We start from the raw sequence: 19,626 nt of genomic DNA, 5'->3' as shown, positions 1-19,626 counted from the left end.
TTCTGAAACTTTAAATCATAAAATTGTTGCTTGATTCTATCCCCATAGCTCAGTAGGAAAAGACAAAGAAGACAAAAACGACAGTCCCGATTTCAGTTCTCAGCTTGTGTTAATTAGTTGATTTCAGTCAGAGTGGCAGTAAAGTTGCCGCATTCAGCCTAGCCTTTATTGGACTATTAAGGTTGGAATTAAGCAGCTCCCGCACTTGATCACTATTCACTAATCCCTGTTTGAAAATGCAGGTAAATGGATGGTCAGGCTGTGTTGCTCCCATAATCAAACATTCTGCCAGCACTCAATGTGCAGGTTTTTACATGTAGAATAGCCAGCTGGGTAAGGTTTTAGAAGACCTCATGTTTTTTTCCCAGTTCACCCTGCTGTGCTCTGAGCAACCTCTCTTTTAAGGCTATAGTTTTAAATGTGGCATTTCACAGCAGCCACTAATATGGAGTTAACACTTCCTCCACTGCATTTTCTTGCAAGCAATCCTGCCAAAATGATCTGTACAATCCTGAAGCAGAATAGAAAAGTACAATCTCACAGGGTAGGCATTCTTGGTTTTCATGCAAATGTCAACATATAATTGTTTTGGTAACAAAACAGCAAAACAATTATTTTCCAAATATTAATAAAGAAGATGCCTCTACAGAGGAAGTAGTAGAGAGATTTGTCACACTTTTGCTTTCACTTTGGAACGGAAGGGCAGTTTGACACCTATAGCAGCAGCTGTATTGTTTAGTATCCAGCTATCAGACACGATGGGTGCAATTATGAATGAATTAATTCAACAGGTTGTGATCCAAATTTTTACAGCGATGATGATCAGACGACATCAGTCAATGGAACTCACGTCACCTTCTGCAAACAGTGAAGCTCTCACTGATTATTTCTGAATGAACACAGTAATTGTGCAACATCATAACATTCATATGAAATAAAATTAACATATTTTTACCAGCTATGGATTGTTCTGCAAAACATTTTTTTCGAAATGACCAGTTGTGCATTTGTGCAAAAATCACCTATAAAAAGCAAATCGATCACTCATTTCTCCGTCTCTCACCCACCCACGGAATTGGGCGGCTCCGCTCTGTCTTCTGGGTGTTGTAGTTCCTCCACTGCGCAGCCTCCGTGCAGTTCCTGCCGACTGCGAACGGGTTGGACTACAATTCCCGGCATCCACTGCGCTACGCCCTGCAGCTCTTTAAAGCACGTGACTGTGAAATTGTTGCTGGTTGTTTCTGCGTTCTGACAGCATCGAGTCATTGCAGGGGTAGGTGGCTTTTCCGTATTATAGATTTACTGTAACAGAAAGCAAACCTCGATATGCAGATATATATATAATATATATATATATATATGTAAATATCTATTGCATAACTGATTAGGCTTGTTTGGAAAGGGTAACCAGCTGTCTTTCAATTCTTAGTGTTACTTGGAATCAATAATTGTCCTACGTATTTACAAGAAAAGCAAAAGAGGCAACTTGATGTTTTTTGTTCAGAAATTTTGTGTAGTTCTTTTGATCTCTACCGTTTGGATTGTGTCCCTGTATGTGGAAATGGGGTGGGGAATAAATACAAACAGAAACTGCTACAATGCTTTGTGTAGCGGTACTTTTGGACACACCTTGTGTTTAACAAGAAACAGTTTTATGTAAAGCAAAAGTTATTATTGACGATAGTATCTCTGGAAGCGATTTTTTTTAAATGCAGATATTCTGTCCCCAAGTGTTGGAAGTGATTGTGGAGTGTATGGAGGAACAGTTGTATGCTTCAGGGCAGCAGCACATTTGTGAGGATTGTTAGCTAAATGTGAAAGTCAACCCAGATTGCTGGTACTACAGGCTATTTTTTTTTAAAGTGTTTCAAGGGTATTGACTTGTTGAGCTTCCTTTTTACACTAGAACATGTTCAAGTTAGTTTACACTCAAGGATTTCCTCCAGTTGTCTTCCAATGAAGTTGAAAATGTAAAATGTTCCTTTCAACACTGAAATGCTCTATTCCACATGTGGTAATCCTATGGTTCTAACAAGACTGAATTACCACGCTTCTAGTTTATTGGGCCATCCACCAATCTCCTTTTCCAGTTTCTTATTTTAAACTAGATATTTGTTCTTGTCTTTGGGAGAGTTCACTCATCTAATATTTCATTATTTTTAGATATGTGTGTTTAAGTAAAATGATATATATTTGTGTGTGTATATACAAATGGTGTGTCCCAATCCAGATATTGCATTCTGTTTTACATGAACATCAATTTTTTAAAAAATGCCATTTTAAATTGGATACGAAAACTGACTAGCACTTTCCAATCTCCGCAGTTCAGGCAATTGTCTTCTGACCTGAAAGTGTGTTTACACGAATAACAATTAGATTTAGTGGCCTTAAAGAGCGAGTGCTTCATCTGAGCAGTACAGTGGTACATTGCATAATGTTCCTGTCTATTTTTTTTAAAAGTGTGACCTGCAGAAAATTATTATGGAGTTTTGCTAGCAATATATTTTTTTTAAAAAGTCAGGCTGCTGACTGATTTCTGAGGAAGATACTTCCGAATTATACTTTTCAGTATAACTGAAGTCTCATAACTGGTCTTCCTGTAATACTTGTACAGAAAGATCACAGAATGCTTCCTAATGTGTAATGAGTTGACACTGAATGGGAGGGTGATGAAACCATAGTCAAAGCAGAGTAAATTAGGAGAGTGGGACCAGAGCCTCTGAAGGAAGGGCTACCAAATGTTGAAGACACAAAAATTCAGTCTCTTAAATACATATTGATGGAGGATTTAGAATGCCTAAATTTCTAATTGATCTCTTCAGTCACACAAGAAAAAGAAAGCAAATTGACCTGTTATTTGCCAGGCCGTTGATGGCAAGAACCCAGATCAATTACACCTTGTGGCCTTAAAGCTCAGGGATTTGGAGGCAAATTATTGACCTGGCTTAGTGATTGGGTAGGTGCTAAAAGATAGAATAAGAAGAATAGGTACGTACTCTGATATATTTGGGGGCACTAACAGACAAGATGGAGATCAAGTATGGTCAGTTCAAGAAAGTGTTTATTTATGTCATGACATCACATCATTTGCATATTATACAAATCCATTACACTGCTTCCCCTTTCAAAACAGAAGTAATTTTTCTCTATAATGAACTATATTTACAAGTGAAGTTTAATAACTGAAATTGTTCCGATCTCCTTACAGGTTTGGAGTAGAGTCAGGTTTTGGACTGCTTTGGCTTAGGTTCAGTACTTTAAAAAGATCTTGTTTCTTTCTCAATATTGGTACTTCAGACACTGAAGTCTGAACTGGTTCAAGCTCTGACTTGAGCTCATGATCAAGTGGATTGTGCTCATGTTCATTGCTTGAATCATGTAATCTAAAAGGACTCTTTGAAATGGTTGGTCGACCATGACTACGATTATAAAGGAGTTTCAGGCCGCTTATTTCTACAGTTTTGGCAGATAGTACATTTGCTAACCAATGACCCCACATCACTGTCTAGACCAGGCCAATAAACAAAACTTCTAGCTATGGATTTCATACTGACTATTCTTGTGTGTTTTGTGTGGAGTTCTGCCAGAATCCTATCTCTGAGAACGAGGTACTACCACTCTATAATAAAAGAAAAACACTGCAGATGCTGGAAATCTGAAATAAAAACAGAAATGCTGGAAATACTCAGCAGGTCTGGCAGCATCTGTGGAGAGAGAAGCAGAGGTAACGTTTTAGGTCAGTGACCCTTCATCAGAACTGGTAGAGGCTAGAAATATAATAGGTTTCAAGCAAGTAAAGTGGGGGCGGGGCAAGAGATAACCAAAGAGAAGGTGTTGATAGGACAAGGTCACAGAGAATAACTGACCAGAAGGTCATGGAGCAAAGGCAAATGGTTTGTTAATGGTGTGCTGAAAGTGTTATGACCGACGGCTCCTGTCGATGCCCCCAATCAAAATTAGATAATTCTGGTTGTGGTGGGAGAAACACACTGATAATTCAATTCCGTCGCTCCACAGATCACCTAACATATCATTTAAAACTTTCCAAATTAAAGAAAGACCCTGTCAAATTGTACCATCTATTAACACCTCCCCCTGCCTCTCTTCCCACCCGCCCCCCCCCCCCCCGAATGAAGCTAACCAAACCAGGTGTCTTTAAATCAACAAATTAACTCCAATTAGAACTAAATTCTTAAACACTATGAAGATATAAACAATATTTAAAATAGAAAAAATTAGAGTCCTTGCAAATTTACAGTCCACTGTTGCTTGAAGTCCTCACAGAATGTTGGTTGAAGTCCTCACAGCTGTCCAATCGGGGGAAAAAGGTTCTTCCACGTAGAACAGTCCGCAGTCTAACTTTATCAGTAGGTGATGCGTCCTTCCTCGGCGCCGAATTTCAACAATTAACAACTTGCGAACACTTTCGATAGAATTAATCTGACTTTAGAGTTTTTGAGGGATAAGATTGTCACAGTCTAACTTCCCTTCCTTCAGTTTAAATTACCAGAGATCTCTGTTTTTGCTTGACCTTTTTTAGAATTTTGAGAGATACTAATTAAACAGACTAAAATCCTATTCCTTCACTTTTTAAATGGTTGAGAGCTCTTTTTTTCAGGAGCAAAACACCACAGCTGTCCGTCCTCTGTGTCTGTGTGTTAGAATAAACTGTCTTCAACTAAAAAGCCAGTTCAAAATTGAATTGTCACAAATGTATCGCTCACTACTCACTCCCAGTGGCTGTATCTATGGTAACGAGAATGCACCCTTGGAATCGCAGTCTCCAAATGGCTGTTTCTAAGGCAACGAAAATTCACCTTCCTATAACTCCTGAGGTTTGCTTGTTCTTTAAAGCATTACTGATCCTTTGCAGGATCATAACAAAAGACAAAGCGTTAGTGCAGAGAGGGTGTTAATGAAGACTAACAAATGCAACTTGCCCTCCCCTCCCCTGTCAGCATTCCAAAGGAATCATTCCCTCCGTGACGCCCTGGTCCACTCCTCCATTACTCCCAACACTTCGTCCCCTTCCCACAGCACCTTCCCATGCAATCACGGGTGGTGTAATACCTGCCCTTTTACCTCCTCTCTCCTCGCTATCCAAGGCACCAAACACTCCTTTCAGGTGAAGCAGCGGTTTACTTGCACTTTCAATTTAGTATACTGTATTCGCTGCTCACAATGTGGTCTCCTCTACATTGGGGAGACCAAACGCAGATTGGGTGATCACTTTGCGGAACACCTCCGCTCAGTCCGAAAGCATGACCCCAAGCTTCTGTTTGCTGGCCATTTCAACACACCCCCCTGCTCTCATGCCCACATATCTGTCCTGGGATTGCTGCAATGTTTCAGTGAACATCAACGCAAGCTCGAGGAACAGCATCTCATTTACCGATTAGACACGCTACAGCTTGCCGGACTGAACGTTGAGCTCAATAATTTTAGAGTATGACGGTGCCCCCCATTTTATTTTGAGATTTTTTTTTTATTTGTTTTATTTCATTTTGTTTCATCATTCATTTTTTTACAATGCCCCTACCCATTGCTTTTTTTTTGTCATGTTTGTACTTTGGGCCAGGTTATTCTATTTTTCTGTCAATTAACACCCTCTCTGCACTAACCCTTTGTCTTTCAACACACCATTAACGTACCATTTGCCTTTGCTCCATGACCTTCTGGTCAGTTATTCTCTGCGGCTTTGTCCTAACCACACCTTCTCTTTGGTTATCTCTTGCCCCATCCCCGCTTTATTTGCTTAAAACCTGTTACATTTCTAGCCTCTACCAGTTCTGATGAAGGGTGACTGACCTGAAACATTACCTCTGCTTCTCTCTCCACAGATGCTGCCAGACCTGCTGAGTATTTCCAGCATTTCTTGTTTTTACTACCACTTTATGGCCCCACTTAATGCCGCCCTGTTCTCATTGCGACAATTGTGAAACAGTTTCAGATCCTCGTCTGTACCAGTCAAATTCTGTCCATCCATTCCGTGTTTGTTCTCGACTCTTTTCGAAACTCAGTCTGTCTGACGCTCAGATGAAATTTCAGTTGCAGTGATTGGAAAGTCGTCGTCATTTATTGCAATCTCACAGCCTACTTCTGAGTCGTCATGCAGCAAATGTGACAATGGGTCAGTGATGGCATTCTCCTTCAAACTATAATGTTCGATATTGTAGTCATACTGAGAAATCCTCGATGCTGCCATTGCCTGTATTGCAGCCTTTGGTCTCAGAATAGCTACTTGCGGGTATATGATTCATTATTAGTGTGAAGTTTCTAACCAATAAAAACTGGTAACTTTTTGAATCCAAGCACTTCCGTTTCTATCTGTGCATAGTTGCTTTCGCTCTTGGTCAGGGCATGTAATGCAAATGCTGGGGGCTTCTCTTGGCCATCATCCATGACCCGACTGATCACTGCTCTAACTCCATAGTTTGAAGTGTCACATGCTAGCTTTAGATTGTGATTTATGTCATCGTAAATGAGTAGTGCATCACTGGTCAGCTTCTCTTCTGTGCATCATAAGTTCTTGTGCTTTTGACCATTCCCTTTTTGCATCTATCTTGAACAACTCATGTGGCGGAGCTAGCACCATTGCAAGGTCAGGCAGAAATGGCCAGTAGTATTGAACTATGCCGAGAATAAATTCTAAGCTCAGACACATCTTTTGCCTTTGGGGCATTGATTAAAGCCTCGCTCTTCTCTTTCTCTGGTTGCAGTCTTTTTTTTTCAAGCCAAGGTACACTACAGATTGCATGAAAGTACATTTGCTCTTTTTCAGCTTCACATTGTGATCATTGAGCCTTTTTAAACTCTTTGTCCCAACACTTGAAGATTATCTTCCTCTGTTGCAGTCACAATCAACACATCATCCTGACTGCATAAATAATATGACACTCCATGCAAAATCGTATCCATTGTAGCTTGGAAGATCTTTGGAGAAGACTTCACCCCATTGAGCAGCTTCATGTAGGAGTACAACCCCATGTGTGTGTTTATCATGAGATACTGCTGACTCTATTGATACACATTGAGCTGTGCATAAGCGTGGGGACAAATCCAACTTCATGAATATCTTGGATCCTGCTAACTCTGCCCACCAATGGTCTTGTGGATTTTGTCTGACTTGGGCACTACAAGTACAATTGGGGCTGCCCAATCACTGTATGGTCAGTTTTCACAAGCACACTGTTCCACTCTAGCTTCTTTTAGCTCCTCTTCAGCCTGGGTTTTGAGAGCATAAGAAACCACCCTAACCTTTCAATATGTTGGTTTTGCATCAGGCATAATTCGGATGTGTGTTTTCTACTGATTATCCCTTGATAGCTGTCCTCAAATGTTGCTGTAACTGTGCAATCGCTGATCAAGCTACTTGGTTTTCTCAACTTGGAGCATATGCTTCCAGTCTAACTTCAGCTTACAAAGCCAGTCTTTGTCCATTAACATTGGTTTGTTGACATATCTTGCTACAACAATGGGTCACTTAAGGGACTTGCCCTTGTATTGAACATTGCATTTGTCTGTATGTTTCTAACAGCTCACCAGAGTAGTTTTTCAACTGAACTGTGCTCTGAGGTACATCAATAAATTTTCTCGCTTATGTGCCTCTGCTCATAATTGAGCAATCTGCAGCTGTGTCGATGCACATGTTGACGTACTGTTGATTTAACAACACCTTTGTACAAAAGTCTCTGCTAATTGAGTGATTACTTGTGGCATAAATGCTGTACAGCCCTAGCTCTTCTCTGCTTAGGCATTCTGGATTCACTTCAAGATTGTGAACTCCACCTTTTGTGACGTTGTTGTTTTCCATTACCACTGGATTGAGTTCCCTTTCCTGCTATGATTTTCGCTCGGCAAGCAGTCGCACTGGCCTTTCATTTGGCATTTCTGTACTGCCATGCTTGTGCCATGTGTTTGCCTTTACCAGACATTAAAGTGCTTTCACCACTCTTCTGACTAGGTCTCTTCACTTAATTTCAGGCTTGGCAGAAGCCTTCTGACAGTGGACAGAAGCTGTGCTAGTCACTGGCATAGGACAAAATCCCTGAGCATTCTTTGCAATCTCTCTGACAGAACTCTCAGCCACTAGCTCAAATCTAAAATTTTGCGTGTTTAGTAACTTTGGATTCTTTCGTCCATCAATCCAAACACAGATCTGCCTCATAATGGATGGTCTAAGAATGTGTCAAAGTTGCTGTAGTTTCTTCAGTGCCACAATGTACTCGCCAACTGTTTCATTACTTCTCTGAATTCTGGCCCCAAATTTTGCAGCTTTCTGCTATTTCTAGTGGTTTGGCATGGGACTGTTCCTCCAATTTGGTGATTGTTTTGAATGGCACATCTATTGGATTGGGAGCAAGAAGGTTTGTTAATGCGTCCTACGCTTCCGGGCCAATTTCCATTCGCAATTCTCGAGCGCAAGAGTGTCTTATTCTGAGTCATCTTCATGTTCTAAAATGTTGTCTCTCATAAAAACATGTCCTTTCTTTCAATATATGAACTGTAATTCTTAAACCCTCTAAGTTCCTGGCCTTCCAATGTGTCCTATTTACAAATTCATAGTAACTCAGCAAACGCTTTACTATGGCTGTCTGTAACAGTGATACCTGAAACCAGTCGAGTCAGTGGTATTAAATATTCCCTTACCCAATGAACACTTTGAAGCCGATGGACACTAGGACCTTGCGGCATCCCATTCGACCAAGGAAACAGCTCAAGACTCGGGCTTCTCACAAACCAGCCAAAATCTCCACCATCCGAGCAGGTAGGTCATCAGAAGCTGTTTAATCTTGTTCACTGTAGTCCCTGCTACTGTTAGCTGCCTATATTGATGGACTTTTATCGCATCCTTCTCACTATTTTCTGTGATATATTTGGGTGGTGCGAACAGACAAGGTGGGCACCAAGCATGGTCAATTCAAGGAAGTGCTTATTTAGGACATAACGTCATCGTGTCATGACATCACATCATTAGCATATTATACAAATACACTACATACTTAAATTGGAAAGAAGTGATTAGTAGCGGTTGACGAGGATGGGTGTTGGGCTCTCAAATTTTCTCTCTTAATGACTTGGACAACACAATTGAGAGCCATATATCCAGGTTTTATGATGACAAAGATTGGTGGCATGGTAAGTAGTGTCAACGAGCATAAAATTACGAAGAGAATTTGATAGATTGAGTGAGTAGGCAAAACTGTGGCAGATGGATTTCAATGCAAGTTGTCCATTTTGGTCCAAAAAAGGCTACATCAGCATATTTATTTTAATGGAGAAAAGTTTGGAACAGTGGAGGTTCAGAGATTTGGGGATCCATGTGCACAGATCTCTGAAATGTAGTGGTCAGGTACAAAATGCAATCAGAAAGGCTAATAGAATGTTAAATTTCAGATCTAGTGGATCAGAATATAAAGGGAAGGAAATTTTGTACATCTGTTTAAAAAAAAAAAAAAAAAGAGCCCTGGTTAAACCACATCTGGAATACTATGTTCAGTTCTGGACACCTCACCTAGTCACCGGGGAGCGGAGGCAGAGTGGACCCGGAGGGGCGGAGCTGCTTTCACTGCTTTAGTGTTCCAACTGAAACTGAGAAAAGTCTGAAAAAAGTGATGTCACAGGAAAACTGGTAGGGAATCTGCCCTAAATTTGAAAAATTAATTTGAAAAATTTGAAAAACTAATGAACTAAAGTAAAGTAGAGAAGGCAGGGCAGGCGATGTGCCATAGCTGCATGATGTAGAAGCTGGTCGATCCCATTGTGAGCCACAGTGACCACATCTACAGCAAATGCTTGCAGCTCGAAGAACTTCGGCTCAGAGTTGATGGGCTGGAGTCCGAGCTTCAGACACTGCGGCACATCAGGGAGGGGGAGGGGTTTCTGGACACTGTGCTTAAGGCAGTCACACCCCATAGATTAAGTATCTCAAATTCGGCCAGTGGTCAGGGACAGGAGGGTGTGATTGCAAGTGAGGCAGGTAGAGGGATTCTGAATTCAGCAATAGAGGAGCCTCGGCTCTTGACCTTTTCTAACAGGTATGAGGTACTTGCTCCCTGTGTGGATGAGGAAAAGGACTTTAGGGAGGATGAGCAAACTGACCAGTGCACCGTGGTACAGGAGGCCATTCAAGCCGGGGGAGCAAAAAGAAAAGTGGTAGCGGTAGGGGATTCCATAATTAGGGGTACTGATAGCATCCTTTGTAAGCAGGACCGAGAGTCCCGCATGGTATGTTGTCTACACTGTGCCAGGGTGAGGGACATCTCTAATCAGCTTGAAAGGATATTGGAGAGGGAGGGGGAGGATCCAGTTGTTGTGGTCCACGTTGGGACAAACAACATAGGCAAGACTAGGCAAGAGGACCTGTTTGGGGATTATCGGGAACTAGGAACAAAATTTAAAAAACCGGTCCTCAAAGGTTATAATCTCTGGATTATTACCCGAACCACGTGCAAATTGGCATAGGGGTAAGAACATTAGGGAAGTAAACATGTGGCTAAAAGAGTGGTGTGGGAAAGAGGGATTCTATTTCATGGGGCACTGACATCAGTATTGGGACAGGAAGGAACTGTACCATTGGGACGGGCTCCACCTGAACCGATCTGGGACCAGTGTCCTAGCGGAAAGGATAAATAGGGTGGTCACAAGGACTTTAAACTAGTAAATGGGGGGGAGGGGAGGCGTCGGGAAGTCATTACAGTTTCAAAAACAAGTAGCAGGGCAGAGAGTAAAGAAACAGTCTTCAGGAACTGCAGGTAATGGCAAAACTGCAAGAAGTATACTGGTTAAACCAGAAGAGAGAAATAATAAACAGGCGAATAAAGTATCAGTGCTGAGGGACAGGTTAGGGGGTATAGCCCAAATAAGAGTTCTATATACAAATGCACGGAGCATAAGGAATAAACTAGATGAGCTGCAGGCGCAAATCCAAATGGGAGATTATGATGTGGTGGCCTTTGCGGAGGCGTGGCTGCAGGATGGTCGGGACTGGGAACTAAATATACCTGGTTATAAAGTTTACAGGAGGGACAGGGAAAATGGCAGAGGGGGTGGAGTAGCCTTACTGATTAGAAATAATATCACCTCATTGGTGAGGGAGGATATAATGAGTGGAAAGCATCCAGTGGAAGCATTCTTATGGGTGGAATTGAGGAACAGAAAAGGATCTAAAACTGTAATCGGTGTTGTGTTATAGAGCCCCTGGTAGCAGTTCTGAGGTGTTAGATTGTATAAATGTACAAATTAGGCAAGTGTGTAACAAATGCAGAGTAGTATTAATGGGGGATTTTAACTTCCACATAGATTGGGAGAGGTAGACTAGCACCAGTCAGAAAGGTAGTGAATTTCTGGATTGTGTCCGGGATAGTTGCCAACAACAATATGTCCTAGATGTAACAAGGGGACAGGCAATACTAGATTTAGTTATGAGTAATGAGCCAAATATAATTAGTAGCCTAACTGTGCATGAACATTTATCAAATAGTGAATTCAAGGTAACGTTTGAAAGTGAAAAGCACGAATCAGCCACGAGAATTCTAGACTTGGGTAAGGCTGACTTAACCGGGACGAGATACAGACTGTCCACGGTAAACTGGGTAGATCTGTGAATGGGTCAAACGACTGAAGAACAGTGGAGAATATTTAAAGAAACATTTAATGAAATACAGAGCGAGTGTATATACCCCTGAGAGGAAAAAGCTCCACTTCACAGAAAAAACAGCCATGGTCAACTAAAGAGATTAGGGATAGCATAAAACTAAAAGAAAGGGCTTACAAAAATGCAAAACGCAGCACAGATCCGGCCGAATGGGATCAATACAAAGACCAGCAAAGGGTCACAAAGCAGCTTATAAGAGCTACGAAAAGAGATTATGAAAGGAAACTTACAAGGGACATCAAAATCAATAAGAAGAAATTTTATAGTTGCATAAAGGGAAAACGGGTGGTCAAGGGCAACGCAGGCCCACTAAAAGCTGAAAATGGAGATATTGTCATTGATAATGGGGAAATGGCAGACATGTTGAACAATTACTTTGCCTCCGTATTTACAGTTGAAAACGAGGATGACTTGTCGGAAGTCCCGAAAAAATTAAAGGCCGATAGGGGACAGGGACTTATTGCAATTAATGTAAGTAAAACATCAGTAACAAGGAAATTAATGGCACTAAAGAGTGAGAAATCCCCAGGACCTGATAGTTTCCATCCGAGGGTGTTAAAGGAAGTAGGGGAGCACATTTAGATGCCCTCACTATAGTCTTTCAAAGTTCCCTAAATTCAGGAGTGGTTCCTCTGGATTGGAAAGTTGCACATGTCATTCCACTTTTTAAGAAGGGTGAAAGGGGGAACCAAGGAAATTACAGACCAGTTAGCCTGTTCTGAAGAAGGGTCACTGACCTGAAACGTTAACTCTGCTTCTCTCTCCACAGATGCTGCCAGACCTGCTGAGCATTTCCAGCATTTCTTGTTTTTATTATAGCCTGACATCTGTGGTGGACAAGTTGCTGGAGTCTATAATCAAGGATAGGGTGACTGAACACCGAGAAACATTTCAGTTAATCAGGGACAGTCAGCATGGATCCATGTTGGGAAGGTCATGCCTGACAAATCTCATTGAACTTTTTGAAGAGGTGACTAAGGTAGTGGACAGGGGAATATCTATGGATGTTATTTATATGGACTTCCAGAAGGCATTTGATAAAGCCCCACATAGGAGACTGTTAACTAAGGTAGAAGCCCATGGAGTTGAGGGCAAATTATTGACATGGTTAGGAAGCTGGTTGAGTGGTAGGCGACAGAGAGTGGGGATAATGGGTAAGTACTCCAATTGGCAGGATGTGACTAGTGATGTCCTACAGGGATCTGTGTTGGGGCCTTAATTATTCACATTATTCATTAACGACTTGGATGATGGCAAAGTAAGTCATATATCCAAATTTTCTGATGATGCAAAATTGGGCAGCATTGTAGACCGTTTAGATAGCATAAAATTGCAAGGAGATATTGACAGACTAGGTGAATGGGCAAAACTGTGGCAGATGGATTTCAATGCGGGCAAGTGTGAGGTTATCCATTTTGGATCAAAAAAGGATAGAGCCGGGTACTAGATAGAGAGGACTGGAGTATAAGGACAGAGGCTATGCTGCAACTGTACAAAACCCTGGTTAGACCCCACTTGTTGGAATCTGAGCAGTTCTGGGCACCACACCTTAGGAAGGATATATTGGCCTTGGAGGGAGTGCAATGTAAGTTTACAAGAATGATACCTGGATTAAGGGGTTAAGTTACGAGGAGAGTTTACTCAAATTAGGCCTGTTTTCGCTAGAATTTAGAAGGTTAAGGGGTGATCTGATTGAAGTCTTCAAGATATTAACAGGAAAAGACAGGCTAGATAAAGATAAACTATTTCCACCGGTGGGGCGGCACAGTGGCGCAGTGGTTAGCACTGCAGCCTCACAGTTCCAGGAACCCAGGTTCGATTCTGGGTACTGCCCGTGCGGAGTTTGCAAGTTCTGCCTGTGACCGCGTGGGTTTTCACCAGGTGCTCCGGTTTCCTCCCACAGCCAAAGACTTGCAGGCTGATAGGTAAATTGGCCATTGCAAATTGCCCCTAGTATAGGTAGATGCTATGGGATTACTGCAGGGTTAGTATAAATGGGTGGTTGTTGGTCGGCACAGACTCGGTGGGCCGAAGGGCCTGTTTCAGTGCTGTATCTCTTTTTAAAAAAAAAAATTAGGGGGCATAGTCTAAAAATTAGGGCCAGACCGTTAAGGAGAGATGTTAGGAAGCACTTCTTAACGCAAAGGGTGGGAGAGGTTTGGAACTCTCTCCCACAAACAGCAGTTGAAGCTACAACAGTTGTTAATTTTAAATCTGAGATAGATGGATTTTTGTTAAGCAAAGATATTAAGGGATATGGGCCAAAGGCAGGTATATGGAGTTAGGCTGCGGATCAGCCATGATCTCATTGAATGGCAGGGCGGGTTCAAGGGGCTGAATGGCCTACTCCTGTTCCTATATATTGGCCTTGGAAGAAGTGTCGTGCAGAGTCACCAGAATATTAACAAAATTTGAAGAATTAAATTATAAGCAGAAATTAATGAAGTATTTGTTTGTGTTCTCAAATATAAAAGCTTATGGAGTGATTTTGTTTGAGGTTTTTTTTAGGATTTTGAAAGGTATTCCAAGTCGATAGAAATGATTCCATTCATGGGGTGTCAAGGAGAAGGGGTCATAATCTTAAAATCCGAGCCACGTCATTCAGTAGAGAAGTTGGAAAACGCTCCTTCATAATAAGGGTGGTAGAAGAACATAAGCTCAATTAATTTTACGTCTGAGTGATGGATTTTTGCTAGCCAAGAGCATTAAGGGATATAAAGCCAAGGCAAGTAAATGGAATTGATATAGATCAGCCATGATCTCATTGAATGAATGGTGGGGAAGGACTGAGGGGCTAAATGGCCTACTCCAGTTCCTATGTTTTTCTAAATGGACAGACAGCGCCACTTTAGAATAACCGTAATGCTCATACTCATCTAATAAAGCAATATATTCTTTGACTTAGTGGGCAGCATCATGGGTGATTCGTTAGTGTAATCGAAATGGGAGATATAAGGCATGTCTGTGTCCGTCACACTCTAGCTTTTATGCTTGCAGATTTCTGCGCCGCCCTGAGTACCAAGAAAGAGAGTCAGTCAATTGTGGAAGGATTTAAGGAGCTAAGTTCTGGATAAAGAAGCAGAAACTTCACGAGAGTAATCTTGGGATTGCTCTCAGTGCCACCTGCTGGACCAGACTGGAAGAGAAATATTAGCATTTTCAATGCATTTTTTTTTGGAAGGATGGTGTAAAAGGGTGGGTTTCAGATGCTTGGAACCACTTCTGAGCCCAAAGAAGACTATGCTGATGGTATGGCCTTCATCTAAACCACAGCTTAGTAATCAGTTAGTAATTATCAGAGACTGCTGGGCATGACTGGGAACGAAATATTCTTAAAATATATAAAAAGGACAGGGAATTTGGGAAAGGAGGAGGAGTAGCAATATAAAAGGCATTATTACAGCAGTTGAAAGGAGGGATAACAGGAGGAATCAGCAGGCCCTGGAAATGCATCGGGCAGAAACAGCAAAGCATGCAAGACTCTGGTGGGAGTTGTCCGCAAACTCCTGATAGTTGAGATAATAGCGGAATACATAAATACAGTGAGCAGAAGCAAAATGGTTAGTTATAATGGCGAGATTCTAATTTTCACAGAACAGCACAAGTTGTAAAGACAGTGAATTCTTAGTGGGTGTTTTTGGGATGGTTTCCTGGAACAGTATGTTTTAAAACCGAGGGAATAGACTAGCCAAGGTTTAGTTCTGAGTAATGAGCCATAATTAGTTAACAATCTGATGGTAAGGGAACATCTTGCATACGGTGATCACAACATGATTGCAATGGATAAGTTTGTGACGAAGAAGGGAAGCTCTGAAACCAAGGTTTTAAACTTAAGTCTGACTTCAAAGGAATATGACATAAACTAACCACAGTAAACTGGTTGAACTGTTAATGGGTAATCCTACAGAGATACAATGGGAGGCATTCAAGGAAGTATTTGGTACAAGACCAGTACAAATCCCCTCATTTTTGTGTAGTTAGGCAATCATGGTCAACAAATGAGATAAGATACTATATCGAGTTAAGAGACAAGGCTAACACAAATGCAAAGGAAAAATGGAATCCAGTGGATTTGGAAAGCTATAAAAAGCAATAAAGGATGGCAAATAAAGTATTGAGCTGCAAAAAAAAAAACAACAAAGCCTTGATACTCCTTGCAAGCTGACAGTAAAAGCTTTATATAAATATATTGAGAGCGGGCAAGGGAAATGTGGGCCCATTAGAGGGATGTAGGTGGTGATGTAATCGAGAACGTGGCAGACTTCTTCAATGGATAATTTACATACGTTTCACAGTAGAAGAGGAGAAAATGTCAGCGGTTTGAGGGAAACTAAAAATAAATTAAGTGGAGGAACTTATTGAATTTTAATTTTTAAAAATCTTAAACTGGAGAAAATTAGAAGACGTAAGATAGGTCATGGAGATTTGTCTGTTGGCTTCCACACCAGGGTATCAAAAGTGCATGATTCAATTGCAGCCACATTAGTCATAATCTTCTATCCGGAGAGCTTTTCGAAGTGTGCCTTTGGACTGGGAAACAGTAAATTGCCATTCTGTTATTTAGGAAAGGAGGGAAAAGGAAATCATGTAACAAAAGCAATATAAAAGCAAAATACTATGGATGGATATTGGAAATCTGAAATAGAACATAAATGGTACAAATACTCAGGTCGGACAGCTTCTATGGAGAGAGAAACAGAATTAACATTTCAGATCAATGGCCTTTCATCAGGTACCCACACAACTGTCAGTTCGATCCTTTTGTGAGGAAGTTACTGGAATCTATCAGCAAGAAAAGAGCACCTGAACACTTGGACAAATACCAGTTGATCAGAGAGTCAGCATGCATTTGTCAACCATAGGCCATGTCTGACTAACTTTTTTTTTGAGGAGGACACTAGCATGTGTTTATTAATTCACAGGATGTGTGCCCATCCCTAATTGCCCTTTTTAAAAAAAAAAAATCATACATGGGATATGGGCGACGCTGGCCAGGCCAGCATTTATTGCCCATCCCTAATTGCCCTTGAGAAGGTGGTGGTGAGCTGCCTTCTTGAACCGCTGCAGTCCATTTGGGGTAGGTATACCCACAGTGCTGTTAGGAAGGGAGTTCCAGGATTTTGACCCAGCAACAGTGAAGGAACAGCGATATAGTTCCAAGTCAGGATGGTGTGTGACTTGGAGGGGAAATTGTAGGTGGTGGTGTTCCCATGTATTTGCTGCCCTTGTCCTTCTAGTTAGTAGAGGTCGCGGGTTTGGAATGTGCTGTCTAAGGAGCCTTGGTGCATTGCTGCTGTGCATCTTGTAGATGGTACACACTGCTGCTACTGTGCATCGGTGGTGGAGGGAGTGAATGTTTACGGATGGGAAGCCAATCAAGCGGGCTGCTTTGTCCTGAATGGTGTTGAGCTTCTTGAGTGTTGTTGGAGCTGCACCCATCCAGGCAAGTGGAGAGTATTCCATTACACTCCTGACTTGTGCCTTGTAGATGGTGGACAGGAGGTGAGTTACTCGCCGCAGGATTCCTAGCCTCTGACCTGCTCTTGTAGTCACGGTATTTATATGGCTACTCCAGTTCAGTTTCTGGTCAATGGTGGCCCCTAGGATGTTGATAGTGGGGGATTCAGCGATGGTAATGCCGTTGAATGTCAAGGGGAGATGGTTAGATTCTCTCTTGTTGGAGATGGTCATTGCCCGCCACTTGTGTGGCGCGAATGTTACTTGCCACTTATCGGCCCAAGCCTGGATATTGTCCAGGTGTTGCTGCATTTCTACATGGACTGCTTCAGTATCTGAGAAGTCACAAATGGTGCTGAATATTGTGCAATCATCAGCAAACATTCCCACTTCTGACCTTATGATTGAAGGAAGGTCATTGATGAAGCAGCTGAAGATGGTTGGGCCTAGGACACTACCCTGAGGAACTCTTGCAGTGATCTCCTGGAGCTCAGATGGTTGCCCTCCAACAACCACAACCATCTTCCTTTGCGCTAGGTATGACTCCAGCCAACGGAGGGTTTTCCCCCGATTCCCAGTGACCTCAGTTTTGCTAGGGCTCCTTGATGCCATACTCGGTCAAATGCTACCTTGATGTCAAGGGCAGTCAATTTCCCCTAACCTCTTAAGTTCAGCTCTTTTATCCATGTTTGAACCAAGGCTGTAATGAGGTCAGGAGCTGAGTGGCCCTGGCGGAACCCAAACTGAACGTCACTGAGCAGGTTATTGCTAAGCAAGTGCTGCTTGATGGCACTGTTGATGACACCTTCCATCACTTTACTGATGATTGAGAGTAGGCTGATGGGGCGGTAATTGGCCAGGTTGGACTTGTCCTGCTTTTTGTGGACAGGACATACCTGGGCAATTTTCCACATTGCAGGGTAGATGCCAGTGTTGTAGCTGTACTGGAACAGTTTGGCTAGGGGCGCGGCAAGTTCTGGAGCACAGGTCTTCAGTACTATTGCTGGAATATTGTCAGATCCCATAGCTTTTGCAGTATCCAGTGCCTTCAGTTGTTCCTTGCTATCACGCGGAGTGAATCGAATTGGCTGAAGTTTGGCATCTGTAATGCTGGGGACTTCAGGAGGAGACTGAGATGGATCATCAACTCGGCACTTCTGGCTGAAGATTGTTGCAAATGCTTCAGCCTTATCTTTCGCACTGATGTGCTGGGCTCCCCCATCATTGAGGATGGGGATATTTGTGGAGCCAGCTCTTCCAGTTAGTTGTTTAATTGTCCACCACCATTCACGGCTGGATGTGGCAGGACTGCAGAGCTTAGATCTGATCCGTTGGTTCTGGGATTGCTTAGCTCTGTCTATCGCATGCTGCTTACGCATGTTTGAAAAGGTGGAAGTGAACCATGCTGTCTCTGTGGTGAAGGTACATCCACAGTGCTGCTAAATTGGGAGTTTCAGAACAGTAAAACATATGGTGGGGCTAGATTTTATGGGCCCTCCTGGGGTCAAGTTGGAGTGGGGGGTGGGATGGGGGGTAGTGGGCATATGCGTGGTTCCAGCTCTGGGCCTGGGTTCAAGGCCTATACAATACCAGCAGTGGCCATTACTCCCAGTGGCACAGCCAGCCCTGTGATTGGCTGGCAGCTCTTGGAGGCGGGATCCCCATCTTTAAAGGGACAGGGATCCTGTCGCTGGAAACCTCACCTCTGGAACAATGGAGGATCGTACCTACGGCTGTGCGAAAAGGCTGAGGCAGGGCTCTCCTCACCTTTTCAGCCTGGTGCCAGGAGCCCCAATGCCTTCAAGATCCAGTCCATGATGTATTTCCAGGGGAGTTTGGAAGTGGTGGTATTCCCATGTGCCTGCTGCCCTTGTTCTTTTAGGTGTTAGAACTTCTTACTTGGGTGAGTGCAGCTCCGGCAATCAAGTGGAGAGTATTCCATCACACTCCTGTTCTACCTTGCAGGCAGTGGAAAGATTTTGAGGTGTCAAGTGGTTAGTCACTTGCTACAGAATGCCCAACCTCTGTCATACTGTCGTAACCACGCTATTTTTGTGTGGCCGGTCCATTAAGTTTCTGGTTAATGGTAACCCTCAGGATGTTGATGGTGGAGGAATTAGGCAGTGGTAATGCCAATGAATGTCAAGGGAAGGTGGTTCGGCTCTTTCTTGTTTGGAGATGATAGGGGAGTGTCTGTGGATATTGTCTATATGCACAGTAGGCATGTGATGAGGTTCTGCACAAGAGATTGTTAACAAAAATGAGAGTGCATGGAATTGGAGATAACCTTGTGACATGGGTCAGTAATTGGTTGGGAGGTAGTACACAAAGTAGGGATAAAAAGTTTGTTCTCTGATTTGGGAGGATATGACAAATTGTGCACCCAGAGATCTACACTTGGGCCTCTGGCTGCCATCATATTTATTAATATGACTAGAATGAGGGAATAGAGTTGTATATTCAAGTATGCAAATGACATTAAGTTTGGAGGTACAGTAAGTTGGACGGATGAA

At 42.4% G+C, this 19,626-nt stretch overlaps 1 protein-coding gene across 1 annotated transcript in view; it reads left to right on the top strand.

Moving 5' to 3' along the window:
- The first annotated feature begins 1,250 nt into the window (after window positions 1–1,250).
- tsnare1 (T-SNARE Domain Containing 1) overlaps window positions 1,251–19,626 on the top strand; it is a 943,563-nt gene continuing 925,187 nt past the window's right edge. Inside the window, exon 1 of the mRNA XM_068031353.1 lies at window positions 1,251–1,273. The gene's annotated coding sequence lies outside the window, so the exon portion shown is untranslated. The remainder of the gene's footprint in view (window positions 1,274–19,626) is intronic.

This window comes from Heterodontus francisci, chromosome 5, assembly GCF_036365525.1.
Source record: "Heterodontus francisci isolate sHetFra1 chromosome 5, sHetFra1.hap1, whole genome shotgun sequence".
Classification (NCBI taxonomy): domain Eukaryota; kingdom Metazoa; phylum Chordata; class Chondrichthyes; order Heterodontiformes; family Heterodontidae; genus Heterodontus; species Heterodontus francisci.
Note: the sequence above shows the minus strand (reverse complement) of the source record. Positions and strands in the feature narration are given on the sequence as shown.